Source organism: Tamandua tetradactyla, chromosome 7 (genome assembly GCF_023851605.1).
Source record: "Tamandua tetradactyla isolate mTamTet1 chromosome 7, mTamTet1.pri, whole genome shotgun sequence".
Lineage (NCBI taxonomy): Eukaryota > Metazoa > Chordata > Mammalia > Pilosa > Myrmecophagidae > Tamandua > Tamandua tetradactyla.
This window is the reverse complement of record NC_135333.1, coordinates 63823844-63841796: the sequence shown is the minus strand read 5'-3', so window position 1 is coordinate 63841796 and position 17953 is coordinate 63823844. Positions and strand designations below refer to the sequence as shown.

The 17953-nt window shown below is 38.2% G+C and overlaps 1 long non-coding RNA gene across 3 annotated transcripts in view; it reads right to left on the bottom strand.

Annotated features, from left to right (window-relative positions):
• LOC143691329 (uncharacterized) overlaps positions 1-17953 on the bottom strand; it is a 105415-nt gene that overhangs the window by 5046 nt on the left and 82416 nt on the right. The gene's annotated exons all lie outside the window — the stretch shown is intronic.

Here is a 17953-nt window from a genome sequence, read left to right as displayed (position 1 = left end):
CCAGAAGAGGCCCCACTGAGAAGGTGACATTTGCATAATAGGTGAGGGAGTAAGCCACAGGTCATCTGAGCTCAGGGAATTCTGGGCATGGAGGGGAGAGAAGGTGAGAAGAGGTCTCAGGTGTTGGGGGTTAGTGGACATCCTGTTGAGCTTGAAGTAGACATCATAAGGCCTCCAAGTGAGGTGAAATGGAGTCTATGAGCAGAGGAGTGACATAGTCTGACTTGCATTTTAGGATGATCATGCTCATATATTTACTGAATGTGAAAGAAGGAAGGAAGGGAGGGAGTGACAGAAGGACAGAGGGAGACAGGAAGGGAGGAGGGAGGGAGGGGGAGGGAGGGAGGAAGAAGAGAAAGAAAGGAAAAGAAAGAAAATGGGGCAAGAAAGAAACTGAGAGTTGGACCTTACTAAACTTGGAAACCAAGAAATATTACCAGAAATGACCTTCTAAAGAGAAGTGTAACTCCCAGTTCACTTTCTCACCATATTAAAGACCTAAAGACCCGTTTGAGGGGCCTCTATTGCTTTCTGCAGATCTCGCTTTACCCATTTGTCTCTTCAAGAGGGGCAGAAGAGGAAAGCAGCTGGTGAGGAAAGTTGCTGGTGAGACTGCAGGAGAACCAAAGCAACTCCTTTGTCACTTGAAACCTGACCCTTTTCAGTTTAGTCAGACAATGTCAGCCTTGGCTGGGGAATGTGAGGGCAACCTGCCAAGTTTGCTGTCTGCCTCTCTCAGCTGGGACAACCTTTGAGAGAGGAGTGTATCTTTTGAATTTGCAGAAATGAGACAGAGCAGAGGGAGAACTAACATTTCTGATTAGTATAACATGCAGGGTCAAAATGTGCTGTCGAATCTATTTTGTTCTACTGTGAGAAAGTGAGACAGCCACAAACAGAAGAGAAGATAAAATTGTGGGGTTTAGAATTTATATGGCTTCTCTAAATAAATTTATCTGCTAATCATTAATTACCCCTGCTATCTTCTTCTTCTCCCCATCCCCCCTTTTTTTCAGAATGAAAATGTATTTTTTATGGTCATAAAAACTGATACATTATATGTTATTTTTCACAAAAAAAGAAAAAAAGTCGATCATGGTGATAAAAAATATATATATATATTTTAAAGATGTGGAAATGTCTTTTTTTATTAATTTTTAAATTTTTAAAAATATAACAAACAAGCACAAACATTCTTAACATATGATCATTCCGTTCTACGTATATAATCAGTGATTCACAATATCATCACGTAGTTGTATATTCATCATCATGATCATTTCTTAGAACATTTGCATCAATTCAGAAAAAGAAATTTAAAAAAACAGAGAAAAATTCACACATACCATACCTCTTACCCCTTCCTTTCATTGATCACTAGCATTTCAATCTACTAAATTTATTTAAACATTTTTTCCTCTATTATTTATTTATTTTTGTTCCGTATGTTTTACTTGTCTGTAGATAAGGTAGATAAAAGGAGCATCAGACACAAGGTTTTCACACCCTTGTGTGTGGCTACTAAAACACAGCTCTACATTTTCAGGCAGTTCCCTCCAGCCTCTCTGTTATGCCATAACTAACAAGGTGATATCTATTTAATGCGTAAGAATAACCTCTAGGATAACCTCTCAACTCTGTTTGGAATCTCTCAGCCATTGACACTTTATTCTGTCTCATTTCACTCTTCCCCTTTTGGTCGAGAAGGTTTTCTCAATCCCTTGATGCTGAGTCCCAGCTCATTCTAGGATTTCTGTCCCATGTTGCCAGGAAGGTCCACACCCCTGGGAATCATGTCCCATGTAGACAGGGGGAGGGTGGTGAGTTTGCTTGTTGTGTTGGCTGGAGAGAGAGGCCACATCTGAGCAACAAAAGAGGTTCTCTTGGGGGTGACTCTTGGGCCTAATTTTAAGTAGGTTTAGCCTCTGCTTTGTGCGGTTAAGTTTCATATGAACAAACCCCAAGATTGAGGGCTCAGCATATTGCTTTGGCTGTCCACACTGCTTGTGAGAATATCAAGAACTCTCCACTTGGGGAAGTTGAGTTTTCTCCCTTTCTCACCATTCCCCCATGGGGACTTTGCAAATACTTTTTTATTCACCTTTCAAATCATTCTGGGATTTATTGGGGCATCATTCTGGACAAACCTACAAAATCTTATGCCCTACTCAAGGTTCCACATGTTCGATTAAGCTGTCTACATAACTTATATTAGGAACTACACTAGTCATAATATAAATTTTACCAAATAAATATTTTTTGCTGATAAAAAAACTTTTTAAGCCTTCTAGCCTCCTATATTCTGCAGCAGCTAGAAGGAAAAATCTGAGAGGATAGTATGGTAGCCCATGACAAACTCTGGGATCTGTCCTATAACTATTTGTTGAAGAGTGCTTTGAAGACTATTGCTTTTTTTTATTTCTTTGCTTTGTATATATGTTATACTAGACAATAGAAAAGTTAAAAAAAACTGATACATGCACATAGTTAGAAATTCAAGCAGTACAATGCAAAATAATTCTCTCAATAACATAAACATGTGAAGTCTCCCTAAATTCATTTATGTATTTGACCCTATCCCAATGAAAATGCTGAGCTAGACAAGACAAAGCTAACGTTAACACTGATGAGTAAATGTGCAAAAATAGCAATGAAAATTCTGTAAAAGAATAATAACAAAGGAAGATTAGCCCTAGAAGATTAAGATATTCTATAAAATTACCACAATTAAAAGCTTGGTAGTGGCATAAGAATAGGTAGATTAGTAGCATAAAAGTGTGTCCAGGAAAAGACCCAAGTGCACATGGGAATTGAGTGTAAGACAAAGGTAGCATTACAAGATTTGGGGAGGAAACATTTTAAATAAATGGAGTTGGAGCATTTAACTTACTATCTAGAAAAAAATTTTAAGTGGATCCCTATCTCATTTCTTATGCCCAAATGAACTCCAGATGTATCAAATATTTAGATGTTAAAATAAGGCCATAAAAGTACTGGAAGAAAGCACAGGCAAATAAAAAGAAATTGGGGGTGACTAAATCTTTTAAAAATAAGATACAAAATTCAGAAGCCATATAAGAAATGATTGATAAATGTCATTACATAACAATTAAAAATTTCTGTACAGAAATAAAAACAACAAAACTCCTCCAAAAGCCAAAAGGTAAATAAACTGGGGGAGAAAAAACGATATCAGAAGGGCTAATTTCTTTAATTTAGAAAAAGAGAGGCCAGAATTGTGAAGTCTTTATTTCTTCCTTTCTTTTTTAATAGAAGCAGGGATTGCGATATCTACTCATATTTTCATGTTGGAGACATTTAAAATTTGAATGCATGCAGGCCAACACTATGTGGGGCTTCTAGTTTGGGATCTCTAGTCTAGACTAACATGACAGGGGGCCTTCCTTAAAGTAGGTTGGTCCAAAGTGAGTGGTGAGTCCTTTTTATGATTTTATTGTCATTGAGAGATGCAGAATGAGGATTTCTTTATAGCCGTCCAGAATCACGTACACATATACACATACCTCCAACTAATATTAACTCTCAAATACAGTATAGTCTATATCTACATTGAGGAAGAAAATCATTTCTCCCTGTGCAAGAGAATATTTTCTGGCTCCTTCCCTGCCCATGTGGAAATGGTGCTTTACATTTTGGGGGTGCAGAGCTGTATCAGTCACTTCCTATTTTCCTTGCCTGGTAAGACAAGGCTAAGCAGTCCACCTGCATTAAGAAACAGGAGGCTTTACAGAGCTGCCTGTTGATTGATGGCCGTGCTGAGAACCTGAAGTGGCTTTAAAATACCCCCTTTCTTTGTACTGTAAGCCAAACCACATTCCTAGGCAGATGTGTCCAGAAGGGAAAGAGAAAATAGGAGAATTTATGATCTGCTTGTGCAAGAAACTCCTGTGGGTAAGTCTAAGGTGAGTATGGGGATGCTATGTCTGTCTGTGGATGGGTGTAAAAATTAATAATTTGAAATTTTAACTATGGTTAATTTAAAATGATAGGATTTGGGGTGACTGCTTTTTCCCTACCTAATTTTCTAAATTATCCACAGTGAACAGTAATGCTTTTATGAACAGGAAAAAGGAAAATAAAGGTTATAATGATCATTTTTGCATGTTAGTATTAGCTTTATAACTAAACTAGATAAACTCCATGAGAAAGGATTAGTTTAGGATTCTGGTAGACACTTAGTAAACTCTTGCTGACAGTCTTTTCCAGAGCTAGTCCTGATTAAGGCAACCAAGGAAGAAGAAGTCTTGACTGGCCCCGTGGAACTGATGGGAAAGCAGAATATGTGGGCTGGGTGTATACTGTGCCTAATATCGATCTCGAGGGTATACCACCAGGCACCCAGACTTAGCATGCTGTCCGCCAGCATCACGTAACTGACATTATTTTAAACTTTGAATAGTTTTTCCTGGTCTAAAATACAGGGTTGCCACTCCAGGTTTAATACTGGATAGTGTCCATTATCCCTCAACCTTAATATTTTATCCAAGAAGACTTCTTTGCTTTCCTTGCCTAGAAGTAATCTTTCCTTCCTCCAAATTTTATTCCAAATGATTTCTACTTCCATATCACCCATCACTTTCTAAGTCTGAAGTATAGTTATTTATGCACATATCTCATTTCTCCTCTTATACTAGATGTATCTTGAGATTAGAAAGCATTCTTTATTCACTCTGTTTTCTCCATCAGTGACTGAATGGCTACTAAGCAGTTACCTGCATGCCCAGCCCTTTACAGTGAAGGACTATGCTATTTCCACCCTACATCTACCCCCAATAAAGCGAGTACATTTTTGTCTCCATCTTACAAGTGAAAAACCTGAGGATTATATTAACACCTAATATAAGGTCACTAAGTGATAGAGCCTGGACTCAAATTCCAACCCATGGACCTCAGAATCTGTGCTATTTACTGCTGGGCCATAGCATCCCCCAATAATATCTCCTGCACGTTTTAGACAGTAAAGATGCAGGAAATACTTAAGTGAATTTATTAATAAATTAGTTAATCAATGATACAACAGGAATGTTGGACAGCTGTTAGACCATCCCAGGTTCAGATACATCCCGTGACCTACAGCATTAGGACAGCCAAGAGAGTAAAGGATTTAGGAACAAAACTTCAATTAGGGGGTAGTCAAGGGTTAGATCTGCTTCCAGCTCTATCAAGACTAACAATAGAATTAACTTAAGACACTGCTTCACAACCCTATGCAGACCTAACAGCGGCTGATAAATTCCTAAGGAAGATAAATTAACACATTTCAAAGATTAAATTACATAACTCTACGAGCCTCGGTGCCGTGAGGTGAGATCTTGGGGGGTGGGAGATGGGTTGGGATATACACACCTTGTAGGTAAGTGTGAGGTTTAAATGAGCCAATACAAAGTATCCAGCATGGAGCTTGGCACAGAAGAAATTTGATGCATATAAGCAGTACCTGCTACTCAACCAGCATTCCCCTCTTTGCAGCTAAGTTGGAAGAAGGCACAAAGCCAAGAGGAAAGATGAATGGATGACAACTGGCACTAAGAATGGTGTTATTTAGATTCCACAGAGTTAAGTGGTTGTGGATCAGTTATGGAAGGACCTACTCCCCAAATTCCAAACAGCCACTTTCAGTCTTGCAGGAAAATTTCATCAGGAGAGGGATAGGAAGAGGCCTACTGGAAGAAAGTTGAAGTGGTTATTCCTAGCCGAGGGTAAAATTGTATTTTGGGATTCCTCCACCATAACAAGTAGCTATTTTATTGGGCAGTATTGGATTAGTCCAAAGATCTCACTGGGCTGTCTGCATTTTACTGAGGAATAAGATTAATTGCAGGCACTTGCTGGTCTGGTTCTCCCACTGAATGTAACTGACCCTGGGAAGTTCCTCTCTCATTCCAGAAATTGCCCTGTCTCCTGCCTCTATGATGTTTGCCCACCTGCCTGGAAAAAGGCAGTTCAGGCCTCATTTTTCCCAAGCAGTAGAAAAAGCCAATCTCAACAAAGCTAGAAGCTTGTCCTAAGAATCTGGAAGCTTAAAAAGTGATATTTCAAGAATTTATGACTTAGGTCAGACTCCCCCCAAACAGATTTCTGGATATCTATATATATACACATATGCATGCAGGCTTTTTTGTTTTCTGCTAGAAGTAGTCTTAGAAACAACATCTGTGCAGGAATGAGGGAAGCAGAGGGAGAGGTTGACATGCAATGTTGTTAAAACAGAAAAAAATCGGCTGAGCTTATGGGGAACTGGCAGTCCAAAATTGTCTGGAATTAAGGCAAGGTGTGGGTCTTTGTGTTCCTGGTTGATCAATCATTGGATGCTGGCTGCTCTCAGGGAGGAGATATAACCTGGGACTGTTCTCAGTGAGAACAATCCTAGGACAAGGTCTCAGGTGTGAGCCAAAAGCCTGCACTCTGCAGCTAGGAGAATCTGAATGGGGCCTCACAATATTTCCTTCAACTTGCTATGCAACTGTGGGTCATATCTCAAGTTCAAAATCTGGGGGAAATTTTTTGTGTGCCATGATTTTCAGAGAGTAGTTTTGGGGAAAAAATGAGGAGAATCTCATCTAAGAGTTGAGATTTGGAAAGGGGAAGAAGGGACATAGTTTGGCAACTTCCCATATAGGAGATGGACAGAGCCAGGGCTGGATGACCTTTAGAGTACAGTCCAGCCATGTGTGTGATTGATGGAGAAATTGTGCATCATTTTTTGCACATAGAGATTAGGGAAGTAGAATAAATGGCCTGCTACACTTAGAAACTTAACCTTGTATGTTGGAATCATAGATAGACATTATCCATAATAGACATTTGGTAAATATCTTTTTGAATCAAATTGCATTTCATTGGTTTGGGGATCCAGACTGAGGGTTCTAATGACTCTTTTTGCAGAAGATAGGGGAACTTTTCTTGTAGGATACAACCACAAGCATGCCTACCTTGATTTAATCCTACAGGGGTCTAACAGTCTACACTAGTTTGAATCTGTTATGTACTCCAGAAAAGCCCATGCTCTTTTTTTTTTAATGTAACTTTATTGAGATATATTCACATACCAAATAACCATCCAAAGTGTTCACAGTATCTTCATATAGTTGTGCATTCATCACCACAATCAATTTTTGAACAATTTCATTATTCAAAAAAGTAAAAATAAGTATAAAAATAAAAAAGAACATCCCCCTCTATTATTTATTTATTGCCATTATTTTCTTACTCAACCGTCCCTACACTGAATAAGGGAGTAAGCCTATGTTCTTTTAATCCATTCCTGTGGGTGCAGACCTATAGTGGGTGAGACTTTTTGTTTAGGTTGTTTCCATGGAGATGTGACCCAGCCCATTCAAGGTGGATCTTAATTCCCTTGCTGGAGTTCTTTATGAGAGGATAAAAGGCAGAGACATTTTGAAGAGAGCTCAGAGAGACAGAGGAGAAGTAAGAAGGACCACAGGAGCTGAGAGCCATTTTGCAACCAGAGTACAGGAGAGAAGAACCAGCAAACATTGCCGTGTGCCTTCCCATGTGACAAAGGAACCCCGGATGCCAGCAGCCTTTCCTCAGAGAAGGTATCTCCCTCTTGATGCCTTAAACTAGGATATTTTCATGGCCTTAGAACTGTAAATTTGTAATCCAATAAATCCACTTTGTAAAAGGCAATTTTACAAAGTCCCAAAATAGTCTTTAAAGTCTGTCAAGTCATAGTAACAGGTGAGAAGGTGAGTTTATTAAACTTAGACAAAACAAGCATAAAATGAAAATCAGCACCCACCTAGGGCCTCCCTCTTTGGCTGACCATGTATATTCACAGAGCATTTTCCTTGTATATATCACTTAGAATCTCTCTTGTACTAAAAGGCTTTTTGTTTTGTGTTGTTTGCTTGTTTTTAAAGTTAATACCTTACTTCTCCACAGATTGTGAATTCCTGAAGAGGAGTATTTCAAGACTTATACCACATTGTTTTCCTCATGGTCAGAGAAGATATTCAAAATAGTTAATGCCCAGTACAGCACAGGTTCCAATCAGTTAAAATGGACACTGGTCTCATGCAATTCGTGTGACCATATTGTAGCATACAACTGAATATATGCTCTCCACATTTGTGCTGGTCTGAAAGGATTTATGTATCCTAGAAAAGCCATGTTTTAATCCCAATCAATCTTGGGGGAACAACCATTTCTTCTAATCCCTATCCAGTACTACAGGTTGGAAATGTAATTAGGTTATCCCCATGGAGATGTGACTCAATCAATTGTGGGTATTAAACTTGATTAGATGGAGACATGTCTCCACCTGTTCCAGGAGGGTCTTGATTACTTTGCTGGAATCCTTTAAAAGAGGAATCACTTTGGAAAAGGTTTGAGATCTGAGAGAGTTGCCAGAATGACAAGAATGGCTGCAGAACCATGAAGCAGAGAGTCCACCAGCCAGCAACCTTTGGAGATGAAGAAAGAAAATGCCTCCTGGGGAGCTTCATGAAGCGAGAGGCCTGGAGAGAAAGCTAGCAGACTTTGCCATGTTCACCATGTGCCTTTCCAGCTGAGAGAGAAACCCTGAACCTCACCAGCCTTCTTGAACCAAGGTATCTTTACCTGGGTGCTGTAAATTGGACATTTCTATAAATTTGCTTTAATTTGGACATGTCCATGGCCTTAGAACTGTAAACTAGCAAGTTATTACATTTCCCTTTTTAAAAGCTGTTCCATTTCTGGTATATTGCATTCTGGCAGCTAGCAAACTAGACCAATTGTTGAATTGAATTTCATTGGTTTGTAATCCTGACTATGGTATCTACTGACTTTCTTTCAGAAGTCTGGCCTTTTCTTGCCAAAATACCCATTTTTCTTCTTCTTTTTTATTTTTAACTTTTTTTATTAATTAAAAAAATTAACAAACAAAATATTAAGATATCATTCCATTCTACATATACAATCAGTAATTCTTAATATCATCACATAGTTGCATATTCATCATTTCTTAGAACATTTGCATCGATTTAGAAAAAGAAATAAAAAGACAACAGAAAAAGAAATAAAACGATAGTAGAGAAAAAAAAAGATTGTACCTACCATACCCCTTACCCCTCGCTTTCATTTACCACTAGCATTTCAAACGAAATTTATTTTAACATTTGTTCCCCCCTATTATTTATTTTTATTCCATATGTTCTACTCTTCTGTTGATATAGTAGCTAAAAGGAGCATCAGACACAAGGTTTTCACATTCACAGAGTCTCATTGTGAAAGCTATATCATTGTTCAGTCATCATCAAGAAACATGGCTACTGGAACACAGCTCTACATTTTCAGGCAGTTCCCTCCAGCCTCTCCACTACATCTTGAACAACAAGGTGATATCTACTTAATGCATAAGAATAACCTCCAGGATAACCTCTCGACTCTGTTTGGAATCTCTCAGCCGTTGACACTTAGTTTCATTTCACTCTTCCCTCTTTGGTCGAGACGGTTTTCTCAATCCCTTGATGTTAATTCTCAGCTTATTCTAGGGTTTTTCTCAGTCCCTTGATGCTGAGTCTCAGCTCATTCCAGGATTTCTGTCCCATTTTTCTTCTTTGTTTAATTCTACAGGGTGTGTGAATAATTTTGAAGGACTTTGCAAGAAACAGGACACTCCATAACTGCATTGTCTAATATGGTAGCCACTAACCACATGTGTAGGTTGCCAGATAAAATGTAACTATATAAATACAAGCATATCCCAAATATTGCATGTGATATATTTATACTATAAAAGTATCCATTATTTATCTGAAATTCGACTTTAACTGGGTATCCTGTATTTTTATTTGCTAAAATTGGCCACCCTACACATGAGACTATCTAAATTTACATTAATTAAAAATACAATAAAATTTTAAAATTTAGTTCCTCAATCTCATTAGCTGCATTTTAATTGCTCAGTAGCCACATGTGTCTAGTGGTTGCTATCTTGAACAGAGCAGATATTGAATATTTCCATCATTACAGAAAGTTCCATTTGATAGCACTTTTGCCAAGGAAAAGAGAGAAGGAAAATTTTGCATACTTTACAGGTTCTACAGAATTACATTCCGTAGGGGGTTGAAAAATTGCCCGAAGACCCTAGAAGGCCCCTTCTGACATAGCTAAGAAGCCACAATCTTCATGTTCCAGGTGTTGCTATTACTGAATATGCAGGATAATTGATTAAAAGGTATAAGATGCCTCTATTTCAAATCAATAAGATGCTGTGAGAGTGAAAGCTCTTGCAGATCCACATTTGTGCATGCAGTGGTTTTGCCTTTCCTCTGGGACTATAAAGGGGAAAAAATTTAGTTATCAGATGAAAGCCAACTAAATTTTAGAAGGTCTTAAATGAAAAAGAAAGTGTTATTTGTCTTATTAGACAATCATTCATAGATTTTTCTCAGATTAGGAGTAGACAAAAACATCTTCAACTAGAATATCTGCTTATAACCTAAGTCAGTGATAAACTTGGTAAACAGCAGAAGTACTACTGCACTTAATTAGCCTTTTGGGAGAAATCATGTTTTGAATCACTGCCTGCAGCCTGGGGAGTCTTGTAAGAAACAGTAGATTAAACTCTAGAAGAGATGTGTGTCAAAAGTTGATTTTCACATATGACTTGGAAAGTCTTAAACAAAAACTGGATAACATGCTGAATGTGACCAACTTAAAAGTATATAAAGCTTATATCAACATCAAAGGCAGAAGTTATAAAAGAAATTGATTTGACACAAAAATATTAAAAGCTTGTAGACCAAAAAATGATAAAAATCAAGCTTAAAGGCATAGGCCAAATAGAAAAATATTGCAACCCATATGTGACAAGTTAATATCATGAGAATATAAGAAATTCTTACAGATCAGTAAGACAAATGCCTCAATTTAAAAATGGTCAAAGAACAAGTCACAAAACAAAAATACAAAAGGTTAATAAATACTTCATGTCTAGAATAGTGCCTGGCACATAATTGGCACTCAGTAAATAGCCACTGTATGAATGATGTTTATAAAAAGGTGTTTGACTTCAGGACTAATCAAAGAACTGCAAATTTAAATAACAGTAAAATATCATTTTCAGTCATCAACTTGACAACAATGAAAAAATAATACCCGGTGTTGGAGGTGATATGGGAAAATATGCCATATTAGGCACTGCTGATGGGAGGGTAAAGTAGTATAAACTTTCTAGGTGGGCAATTTGACGATATGTAAAAGGGCTTTTTCTAAAATCTTTGACACAGAAATTTCATTCTATAAAGTTGTTCAAAGAAAATACTTGGACAAATGCCCAAACCTATATGCATAATGACAATGTAGATAATGTGTATTTTTGGTTTGTTGGGCCAATCATTGTAATGTATTCTCCTGACCTTAGTGGTCCGTACAAGACAAAGACATTGGATGCAGCCAAGTCAGGCCACTCCTTGAACAGAATTATCCAAATTTGAGATGGAGAAGGAATTCTCTTTTTGCCTTTGGCCATGTATGGGTGGACTCTAGAACTGACAGGGGCCATGGTCCTCCACTAGAACACAGCAATATATAGAATTAGAGGTGAATTGGAGGGGCAAGAGGTGAGAGAGAGAGAGAGAGAGTGTGTTAGTTCTAGTGTAATTGAGTCGATTGATCCATTCAACCCTGAGGCCAGTATACTTTATTCCTACCTGGGGTTGAACTATATGAGTCAATTAATTCTAGCCTTTTAGTAAACATAGCTTGAGTGTGGACTTACTCTTCCATTTCTGACCAAGATCGAATAACAGCAATCAAATCTACCCTTTATCCTTAAACAACTAAAATTCTGGAGAAAAAAATTAAAGGCGTTGGACATTAGGCTGTGAAGAACAGTGATCCCTGAGAGATGGGGAGGAAATTAAGTAAGCCCTATAAATGCCCAGCTTACAACTTACTTGAGAGTTTGCAGATGATGGCACAGCCTGGTGGATTTCCTGAGTTGAGAATCCAGGGAGAACAAGACAGGTAGAATTTTCAGAGCAGAATCCAGAAAGAAGAGAGGCACGGAGAAAGAAAAATGACCAACCCCCAAATTCTAGAGATCTTTAGAGAGTTTCTCTCTTCAGTAGAACTCACCAGCACATGGGTGTGAGGAGAAAAAGCCAGGGAAAGGACCACCTGAAAGTATTGTGGGAATAGTAGCTATAATTCTCAGAAGGCCAAGAATAGTACCTGTTCTCACCAGCCCGACTGGGAATCTTACAAATCACAGGGTATTGTGTTAAGCACTCAGAGGTGAAGAGATAGAGGGTCTTGCCTCAGTTGTGGGCCAAAAGTGGCCCTAGATTAAGTGCTGATCTAGTCCTGCTTAACAAATCTCGAAAAGCAAGACCACAAAGGCTCACACCATTTCCAAATAACTGTGTTTCAGAACAAACTCAAGAATATGGGAATACAAAATATTCCAACAAGGTAAATTCACAATGAATGGCATTAAATAATAAATTACCAGGCATGCAAAGAAACAGGAAGGTATGACCCATAAAAAAGGAAGAGATCAATCAACCAAACTGACCCAAAAATGATGCAGATGTTAGAATTACCAAAGACATTAAGAGACTCATTATGACTCTATTCCACAGGTTCAAAAAGCTAGAGGAAAGATTGAATATGTTCGTTAAATACATGAGAGATGCAGATAAAGATTCAAATTAAACTTTTTGAAGTGACAACTGCAATGTCTGAGATGACAACTACACTGGATGGGATTAACAGTAGATAGGACATTGCAAAAGAAATGTTAGTGAACTTGATGACACAGCAATAGAAACTATTCAAAATGAAACATGCACTCACTAGAATGTCTCTAATAAAAAATCAGAGAACAAAAAGTGCTGGTGAGGGTGTAGAGAAATTGGAACCCTCATATGTTGCTAGTAAGAATGTGCAGCCACTTTGAAAAATGGTTTGGCAGTTTCTCAAAAAGTGAAATATAGAATTAACATATGGTTGCAATTCTACTTTTAGGTACAGACCCCCCAAAACTGAAAACATATGTTCACACAAATTTCTAAATGACTGTTCATTGCAGCATTACTCATAATAGTCCCAAAGTGGAAGCAACCTAAATGTACATCAACTGATAATGGATAAACAAAATATGGTTTATCCATACAGTAGAATATTATTCAGCCACAAAAATGAATGAAGCACTGGTACATGTTAGAGCAAGGATAAACCTTGAAAGCAGTAAGTTAAGAAAAAGAAGTCAGAAATAAAAGGCCACTTATCGTATAATTCTGTTTTTGTAAAATATGCAGAATAAGTCAATGTAGAAAGACATAAAGTTAATTGTGGTTGCCTGGGGCTAGAGGAAGGAGAGAATAAACAGTGATTGCTAATGGATACAGGGTTTCTTTTAGGTGTGATGAAATGTTCTGTAATTAGGTAGCGGTGATCATTGCACAACTTTGTGAATATATTAAAAGTCACTGAGTTAAATTTTTTTAAAGGGTGAATTTTATGGTATGTAAATTATATCTCAATTTTAAAAATACACACAGAGAAAAAAGATTAACAACATCAACAAATATGAACACAGCATTAATAAACTGTGGAACAACTTTAAGTAGCCTAATTTACATATAGTTGAGCCCATGAAAGAGACAAGAGAGTAGAGGATGACAGAAAATATTTGAAAGAATATTGGTTCAAAGTTTTCCAAATTTGAAGAAAACTATAAACACATAAGTCCAAGAAGCTCAATGAACCTGAGCAGAAGAAAAAGGAAAAAAAAAGCATTGCACCAATGAGCATCATAATCACATTTCTGAAAACCACTCATATACCAAAAAAAAATCTTGAAAGGATTTATGTACAGTGGCAGAAAAAAAGATGACAGCAGATATCTTGTCAGAAACAATTTAAGCATTGAAGACAGTGGAGTAACATCTTCGGTATGCTGGAAACAAAGTAAAACCAACACTAACAACCAAGAATTATATACATTGTGAAACAGCTTTCAAACTTGAATGCAAAATAAAGACTTTTCAGATATGAAAATGCGGAAATAATTGACCTGCATAACAAGAAATGTAAAACGAAATCCTTCAGGCAGATGGAAAATGATACCAAATGGAAATCTGAATCTAAGAAAAGCAATGATGAGCTCTGAAAAAAGGTAATTACAAGAGCTAATATACAAATATCTTAGTTTAAAAATTTATTTAAAAGACAATTTACTCTTTAAATAAAAATAATAATGGAGTATAGTTTTATGGCATATGTAGAAATAAAATGTATGACAACAAAAGCACAAAGCCTGGGGGAGAGCTAAATGGAAGTGTATGGTTGTGAGTTTCTTAAACTATATATGAATTAGTATGATATCACTTGAGGGTTGAGAGTGATAAGTTGAAGATATATGTTATAAGCCCTAAAGCAACAATTAAAATAACAAATCAAAATTAAAATAAAATTATAGCTAATAAGGCAACAAAGTTAAAGATTGCCAGATTGGATAAAAAAGCAAGACCCAATTATATGATGTCTATAAGATATGCACTTCAAATATAAAGACACCAGTAGGTTGGAAGTAAAAGGATATAAAAAGATATACCATACTAACACTAATCAAAAGAAAGCTAGAGTAGCTGTATTAATATCAGACAAAGTAGAATCCAGAGCAAAGAATATTACCTGTGATAAAGAAGTTTATTCCAAAACGCTAAAGGATAAATTCATCAAAAAGACAAAGCAATTCTAAATATTTTGGTACCTAATAACAGAGCTTCAAAATACATGAAGTAAAATGAAAGAACTTCAAGGAGAAATAGACAAATCCATGATTTAGTCAAAGATTTCAATGCCCTGTCTCAGTAATAGAAGACTTGGACAATTCTGTCAACCAACTTGATCTAATGGATATTTACAGAATACTCTACCCAACGATAGCTGAATATACAGTCTTTTCAAATGCATGTGAAACATTTCCCAAGATATACCATACTCTGGGCTATAAAACAAGTCTCAATGAATTTAAAATGTTTCAAGTCATACAAAATATGTTCTATGACCACAGTGGTATTAAATAGCATTAAATCCACAAGTAGTATAATTTGGAACTTAATAATGAAAAGGGCTTGGTAAATAGTATTGTGATCTTGTAACAAATCCTAATCACTAGGAAAATTAATTCAGTACTGAGATCGGGAAGTCTTTTTACTCAACAAATATTTGGTGATTTAAAAAGTAACACAGCAGTCTCTCTGCTCCTCCCCACTCGACAGACAGCTTCATCTTTTCAGGCAATGCCAGCCTCATCTCTGAGGCATGATGATGACGGTCGGAATAAACGGACTTGACCACATTGGGTGCTTGGTCACCGGGGCTGCTGTAAACTCTGGCAAAGTGCAGGTTGTTGCCATCAGTGACCCCTTATTGACGTCAACTACATGGTCTACATGTTCCAGTATAATCATACTGGAATCATTACTATCTTCCAGGAGCAAGATCCCATCAAAATCAGTCTGGTGCTGAATATGTTGTGGAGTTCACTGGTGTCTTCACAACCATGGAGAAGGCTGGTGCTCACTAGAAGGATGGCGCCAAAAAGAGTCATCATCTCTGCCCCTTTGACTGATGCCCCCATGTTTGTGATGGGCGTGAACCATGAGCAGTATGACGACTCCCTCAAAATCATCAGCCATGCTTCCTGCACCACCAGCTGCCTGGATCCCCTGGTCAAGCTCATCCATGACAACTTTGGCATTGTGGAGGGACTCATGACCATCATCCATGCCATCACTGCCACAGAAGACTGTTAATGGCCCTTCTGAGAAAACGTAGTGTGACGGCCATGGGGCTGTCCAGAATATCATCCCTGCATCTACCGGTGCTGCCAAGGCAGTGGGCAAGGCCATCCCAGAGCTGAATGGGAAGTTCACTGGCATAAACTTCCACTTCCCCACCCTCAATATGTCCATTGTAGATCTGACCTGCCAGCTGGAGAAAGCGGCCAAGTATGGTGACATCAAGAAGGTGATGTCAGAGGGCCCCCTAAAGGGCATCCTGGCCTATACTGAGGACTAGGTTGCCTCCTGCAACTTCAGCAGTGACACCCACTCTTCTACTGTTGATGCTGGGGCTGGCATTGCCCTCAACGACCACTTTGTTAAGCTCATTTCCTGGTATGACAATGAATTTGGCTACAGCAACAGGATGGTGGACCTTATGGTCTACATGACATCCAAGAAGTAAGAGCTCCTGGACAACCAGCAACCAGCATGAGAGAAAGAGAGGCTGTCAGCTGCTGGGGAGTCCTGGATCCAACTCAGTCCCCTAGTATGGAGAATCCTCCATCCTCCACAGTTTCCATCAACCCCCTGAAGAAGGGAGGAGCTGAGAGCCCCACCTTGTTATGTACCATCAATAAAGTACACCCAGTCAATAAAAAAAGTAATACTGAAGAGTGAGATGCTTCAATGCACCATTCACTCCCCCACCCCAAAGTCTAAGCTTTGAATCATCAGCAAGAACTGGGAGAAACATCTTTCTAAAAGTTCCAGAAAAATAGTTAAAGGAATATCCTGAATCAAGAAAAAGTCTATTGGATCGGTGGTGCCCTGCTGCCCCTCCTTCACCTCTCCCTATTCAGAGCAGAGCTGGCTCACACTTCCAGTTGGTTCTGGTTCCAGAGGGAGCAGAGCAACCCTCATGCACATACTGGGTGCATGTATGTCTGGCCCAATCTGTTTGGTGGTGCCTGACAGATTTGCCATTCCAGAAATTACCCTGTTTGAAAGCAACTCACAATACCAGTCTATAGAGCACTGTGGTAAAGAAGTGAAATCATGCTGCCTGGAGCAGGGGATTACTGGCTATCAGACATAGAATGCAGTGCCTGGACCTTGAAGAAACTATTTCTGAGGAAAGAGGGGATATTTGGAATGGGGAATTTCTAAGGCCACACATTCATGCCCAAAATAAGACCCATGTACAGAAAGGACCAGGGAGGCAATCTGCTAATCTGCAAAGATTGGGAAAAGTGTTTTCTTCCTTTCTTCTTCTTCTTCTTTTCTTTAATTTTTATTGTTGTTAGCACCTGGCAATGCAGGAAAGGTCAGTCATAATATTGGCTGGATATGAGCTTAAGGAACAGACCTCTTACTCTAAATTCTAGCAGATAACCATTAAAATATCAAAATGTCCAGGTTTCAATAAAAGGTTACAAAACATACAAACAACAAAGAATATCCAGAGATAGGAAGTAATGGTCCAGAATATTAAAGCATTGGAAAACATTAATGAGGAGGGCAAGTCCTGCGATATACCAGAAAAACACTTTAAAAAGTGGTCCTACCATCAAAACTATAGGCTGAGCCCCCAATCTTGGGGTTTGTTCATATGAAACTTAACCCCACAAAGGATAGGTCAAGCCTACTTAAAATTAAGCCCAAGAGTCACCCCCAAGAGAACCTCTTCTTTTTTTTCTCATTTTTTTAATTAGGAAAAGAAAATTACAAAAAAGAAACACAAACATTCTTAACATATGCACATTCCATAAGACAACCTCTTTTGTTGCTCAGATGTGGCATCTCTCTCCAGCCAACACAACAAGCAAACTCACCACTCTCCCTCTGTCTACGTGGGACATGACTCCCAGGGGTGTGAAGCTTCCTGGCAACGTGGGACAGAAATCCTGGAATGAGCTGAGACTCAACATCAGGGGATTGAGAAAACCTTCTCGACCAAAAGGGGGAAGAGTGAAATGAGACAAAATAAAGTGTCAGTGGCTGAGAGATTCCAAAAGGAGTTGAGAGGTTATCCTGGAGGAGATATCACCTTGTTAGCCAAAATGTAGTGGAGAGGCTGGAGGGAGCTGCCTGAAAATGTAGAGCTGTGTTCCAGTAGCCATGTTTCTTGAAGATGATTGTATAATGATATAGCTTTCACAATGTGACTGTGTGATTGTGAAAACCTT